The sequence below is a fragment of the Danio rerio genome, chromosome 12, assembly GCF_052040795.2.
Source record: "Danio rerio strain M-AB ecotype USA chromosome 12, GRCz13ab, whole genome shotgun sequence".
NCBI lineage: Eukaryota > Metazoa > Chordata > Actinopteri > Cypriniformes > Danionidae > Danio > Danio rerio.
The window spans coordinates 47,925,771-47,932,265 of NC_141032.1; positions in this window are offsets into that span (position 1 = coordinate 47,925,771).

Genomic DNA, 6,495 nt, shown 5'->3' on the forward strand with positions numbered 1-6,495 from the left:
CGCATATTGAGAAACAGCCAAGGTCCTACTAGCTATACCCAAGCAGGTGTGTTGAGGCAAGTTGAAGCTAAACCCTGCAGGGCACCAGACCTCCAGGAACAAAGCATTCCAGGGTTTGGACACTTGCACAGTGAAGACAGACTAACCAACAAAGAATGAATATAAATATGAAGGACTTTGTTTGATCTGAGGTCTGAAGCGTGTGGATTAACTCAGAAAGCATCGCAATAGTCTAAGCATTTAAACAGTATCTGTCTGCTGTATGAATGCAAATTCTTGTTCTCAGAGTCAAGAATACTTAGACAAGCCTAAACATTCCCTCATCCACATATTTCTCAAACACAGTATTCTCTTACCAGCATCAGTTTGGCAGGCTGAGGTGAAACCCCACAGCAGCATGAAGATCTGCACTGCATTTATTACAGTCATGGCTTTCAGTTCTCAGCTGAAAAAAAAAAGACATACAATAACAAATGTGAGATTTAAGCATTACTAATAAATACTGGAGAGTAGTTGCATTAAGGATATCTCAAAATAAAATGAAATAGACTGTAAATAAACACTTTCAACATGTATCAGCATTTACTCACCTGGACTAAATCAACTATTCAATACTAAAACAAATATTCTGTCATCGTTTTGAACATAATAAATTCGATATTTTCTGCTTTAAATTGGATATACACGAGCAGTGAAATGATTATGACAGAAATATTCTCAACTTCTATTGCGGATTACTAAAACAGCACTAATGCATAAATCTCTGATGAAACACATGATATTATATTTCTCAGTAAAAGAAAATAAGGTGTACCTCAAACTGGAGAGAATAAGCTTCCCTGGTAGCAAACAATTCTGGCCCAGAATTGGCATAAATCTGGCACAGCAGGCATTCATCCGGCCCTGGCACACAGCATGTGGGCCAAACATGACCCAGATTTGGCAGAGGTGGCATCGTCTTTAAGGCGGCACACACAACTTGGGTCAGATATCAAATGTAGTATTTGGCCCAGATGCTAACAAAGGATATGTAGGCCATGTAAGTTTGGCCTATTTTGACCCACATTTAAAATACATTTTTATTATTTTTGAATAAAGGAAAAAAAAATCTACCAATCAGGTCGATTCGAGAAAAAGTACACCCATAGCGCACCTAAAAGGCAAGGCTTTATGGGTTTATCAATTTCATTGCAGTCGTGAGACACCAACATATCTGGCCCAGTTCAGGCTCAGTTACGGGTTATTAAAGGTGCAGTAGGTGATCTGCCAAAATGCTAATCGGTTAGCATATTAGCTTTGGACGGCAGGGGAGGGACTGTGTTTCAAAGCTGCACCTCTTGAAATTGCGAACGCCCCAACAGCGACACGACAGCAGACAACCCACTGGTTCATGTCATTCCCCATCCCCAGTTAGAAGTGTAAATAGTGGTTGGGCCGGTGGCGTGCAGGAATTTCACTTTTAAGCCACATTCCCTGCTGAAAAATCCAGCTTAAACCAGCCTAGGCTGGTTGGCTGGTTTTAGCTGGTCGACCAGGCTGGTTTTAGAGGGGTTTGGCCACTTCCAGGCTGGTTTCCAGCCATTTCCAACCTGGTCGTAGCTGGTCAGGCTGGGGGATGCCCAGCTAAACCAGCTTGACCAGCCTAGCCAAGCTGGGAGTCCAGCCAAAACCAGCTATATCCAGCTTAAACCAGACTGGTCAAGCTGGTTTTGGCTGGATTTGGCTGGTCATTTTCCAGCCTGACCAGCTAAGACCAGGCTGGAAATGGCTGGAAACCAGCCTGAAAATGGCCAAAACCCCTCTAAAACCAGGCTGGTCAACCAGCTAAAACCAGCCAACCAGCCTAGGCTGGTTTAAGCTGGATTTTTCAGCAGGGCTTACATGCTATTTCAGAGCGAATATTCAGACTAGCATGGTAAACAGTATAGGGAGCACATCACAGGCTGTCATTGTTCAGAATTGACCCAATGTGATTATAAAAGCAGCTTCAGCTCAGTTAAGAAGACTAGGCAGAATAGCGCTATTTACTGATGTTTTGTTGTTAAACTAAATATAAATCTACATTATCGATGCTGTAAAAGGTCCCTTATCAAACCGAAAATAGTCAAATCAATCTTTCACCGGGAGATTTCAGTGGCTGAACAACAGGTCTGTGCATAAAACCCATTCACAACACACTCTACATCAGCTCTGCATGAAGCTAAAATAGTTTTTAAGAGAAATACTTCAGCCAAGGTATCGTCCTTCCTATAGCGTGCAAAAATAACCCAGGAGTGATTCAGGAGTTTAAAAAGTTTCAATTCAGCATTGCGCTCATGCCAGCGGGCAAGCCCAAATCTGCATTTGCTGACAGACTGAGCTCCTTTTTGCAATTATGGGAGATGTCGGTCCGACAATATTTAATTGGATGAACATATTTTTGTTTTATGCCTTATCCAGAATATAAAAATGCATATAAACACATTTAGATCATTTAAAGTAATGATTATTGGACTAAAAAGAGACTTTCAACCAACACAACAAAAAATGCTTCTGAAGACAATCACCTACTGCACCTTTAACTTGGCTGAGACTTGGCCCAGATATGATCCATGTTTGGCCCTTGTCTGAAAGCCAGTCTTGGTCCAGTCATGTACCTTAATTCACTGCGGCATGTGGGCCAAGCAACAGCTGATTGTGTGGGCCAGAGATATTTTGCTATGTGGGCAGGGTCCGGACTCATCGCATTGAGAAGGACAAACTCTCACGATCAGTCATACCAATAGTGATTCTGTTATACTTACCTTGACCGCTCCAGTGTATCTAGTGTCTTTGTTTCCATTTCTAGTGTGGTTCCCTCATTGATGTGCGTGTCTCCCGAATTCATCCGTGTTCATCGTTACCATCAGGCCCCGTTTACACTAATGTGTTTTAGTTTGAAAATGCAGAAGTTTTGCTACCGTTACGCCATCCGTCCACACTACGCCAGAGTTTTCGAGCGCAGAAAACGGAGCGTTTTGAAAATGCTGGAGAGGCTGTTTTCATTCTTAAAGGTTCAGGACACACTGGAGAACTTTTTTTTTTATATTAACAGATTTGTGTGTTGAGCATCAGTTAAGACAATGTTAGCACCTGTCAGCTTTAATTGTGGGGAAAACTGGATAATTTTGAGCTTTTGTCAGCTAATTTCAGCTTCCGGGTTTAAAATGATTTTTAGGGCGGGATCAAAATCGGCGACGTAGCGCAGAACTGCAAGTGCAATGATGACGCGTCGGTTTCTCATTATTATTCATAGCGGAGTTTTCTTATCCTATGAGAAGAGCCGGCTGCTTAATTATTCATGAGACCTGCCAGACCTGCCAGAGTCAAGCCCGAGCTGTGAGACACGACACAGTATTTAGCCGTTCATGAAGGCTCATATGTGTTTGTTTCCATGATCCACGGGGTTTGTTGCATGTTTTCCCCCGCGATCTTGTCAGGGCCGATCATACAGCAAAGCTGTGTGTGTGCTGCAAGCATTTTTGTCGGGAGAGCAGCACGAGAATTAGAGAAAGGCGGACGCTGTCTTTTATCAGGAGTTCGTTCACATTCAGACACATCGCCGTGCTGCTGTGTTTGTCTAAATCCTCCAGATTGCCAGCAGAACTAATGGTTTAAATAGACAGGTCAGGAGTCTGATTGGCCCTTTAAACGCTGCTGCTCCGTCTCAGTGTGGATAAGGTTAAACAGAGACATTTGAAAATGAAGGCAGGGCTGCTGAGATTCGCTACCTAATTAGGGCTTTTGTGTCATTGCATATCCTCCCCTTATTCGTCAAGCCCCTATCACGTGACTATAACACATGGCTTTAACGCTACCGGAAGACAGCAGACCAGCCTTCACTGTAAACAACAACATGGATACAGGAATGGGAGCGTTGTTGGCACTATTGTCTGTTTTAGGCTCCATTGTGCAGTTATTCATTTGTTACGTTTCGTAACAACTCGACGTCGTCGTCTTTCCACAAAAATACCTCTCTTGCTTTCTTTGCCATCGCGTTCATTGTTCAACCGGCGTTTATTGACTAACAATAACCAAATGCCGAGCGAGACGCATGCTTCCTGTTTATACTAGACACCAGTTCAGTCCTGTATAAAAGGGAGCTTCCAGCAGGAATCGGAGAGCTCATTTCTACTGCGTTCGGTGTTTGGAGTGGAGCTCCTGGGTTTCCCTCACCCCTTCGGTCGACGACCAACAATAATCAACTTTGTATTGATGACCATCCTATGCTTGAATATTTATTGAGAGTTTGAGCGTGTAGGGGTGACCTGCCTATTTATTTGATTACTTTTGACTTGTTTATGTTAGGAAGTAAGGTAAGATTCTTGTATTTTATTTAAATAGTAATAGGTAATTTAGTAGATTTATTTTATAGATTCTTTTGTTTGTTATTTTGGCCTGTGGTCACCCTGACGAAATGCTCATTTATATAAACCCTATTTTTCTATAATAAATATCTTCATATATACTCTCAATAAATATTCAAGCATAGGATGGTCATCAATACAAAGTTGATTATTGTTGGTCGTCGGCCGAAGGGGTGAGGGAAACCCAGGAGCTCCACTCCAAACACCGAACGCAGCAGAAATGAGCTCTCTGATTCCTGCCAGAAGCTCCCTTTTATACAGGCCTCGTAGACCAGCAGCCAATCAGAGCAGGGAATCACGCCGGCGTGGGAGCCTATAAGACAACAGAAAAACAGCAAGGAGGCGGGACAAAAGAAAAAAAGAGTACAAACCGCAATAATAGACAAATAAATAAACTTCAGTCGTAACATGCATGCATCAAGTTTCGCAGGTCACTGTGGTGCAAAGTTCAAGCTTGGTGAACTCTGACCTGTGAAATCGCATCACTTAACTGTGTGAGACCAATCGAGGATCAAAACATGACCTCTCTGGACAGAAATTTAAAACATGGAGCAATCGCTCGGTTTTTAAATGTCTAATATTTTTTTTTAATCCCGCCCCTTTTCGCATCGCTGTATGACAGAATTTCGCAAGCTCTAACTCTAGTGTGACCGCAGCTTTAATAGGTTGTGGATTTTGATTTAGCACTGCTGTCATCATATCTACAATCAAAACCCTTCCCTTTAAATAAAGTTTCATCTTTGCAGCACAAGCATTTAATTACACATTTACCTTGAAATTTAAAGTAGAATCAAGGTAACCCCCTTGGGTCGATGACCGTGTATACGCGTCCTGACAAGTTTTTACCTCTTTAAGCTGAAATGAACTTAAATTACACTTTCAGTTTTGATCATACAGAAAAGATCAATACATCAATCGAATCTGTCTAGTTTTATCAGACATTTTACTTTAAATTACAGTAGACAAGGGGTCACCAACATGGCGAGGATTACATGTGTTGCCCAAAGGCCTGTTCTAAAAACAGCTCACCATAGCGCCACTTACCAGTAAGCTTCATCTAATATAGAAGTAATCATTTAAAAATGTAAACATTTGCAGAGATATATAAAAATAAAGTGTTGCACATTGACACATTAAATACAGGGTATTTCCTATCCTGTTAAATCATTGTTGATAACTTTTGTGAGAATCATTAACATGATCAGTGTCTTCACATGGATGAATATCATTAATTATTACCAAAAACTTAAAGTATAATTAAAAGTAAATTGAGTAAATTTGTTATTTGAGAAGTGTTTATCAAACTGGTTAATCTAGCTCTCCAGAAATAGCTCTCAGACCCCGTTTACACTAGTGCGTTTTAGATTAAAAACGATCCGCGTCCACTTTAGCGTTTCACCTAGCATCTCTGAACATATCTCCGTCCACACTACGCCACCAAAAACGTATATCACGTGACCATTCGCGCACTCTTGACATGCGCGTTCTAGTATAAACAGAAAGCATGTGTCACGCTTGGCATTTGGTTATTGTTAGTCAACAAACGTCAGTTGAACAGTGAACGCGATGGCAAAGAAAGCAAGAGAGGTATTTTTGAGGACAGACAACAAGGTTGAGTTGTTACTAAACATAACTAATAAATAACTGCACAATGGCGCCTAAAACAGACAATAGTGCTAACAACGCTCCCATTTCTGTGTCCATGTTGTTGTTTACAGTGAAGGCTAGTCTGCTGTCTTCCGGTAGCGTTAAAGCCATGTGTTATAGTCATGTGATAGGGGCTTGACGAATAAGGGAAGGATACGCAATGACACAAAAGCCCCAATCAGGTAGCGAATCTCAGCAGCCCCGCCTCCGTTTTCAGATGTCTCATCCACACTGAGACAGAGTAGCAGCGTTTTAGAATGCAAACAGCCTCTCCAGCGTTTCCAAAACGCTCCAAAAAACTCCAGCGTAGTGTGGACGGATGGCGTAACCGTAGCAAAACTTATGCGTTTTAAAACGAAAACGCATTATTGTAAACGGGGCCTCAGTTTCATAAAGGTTGGTGACCCCTGCAGTAGACTGACCTAAAGACGTTGGCCTGATTATTAGTACGTGTATGAGAGAT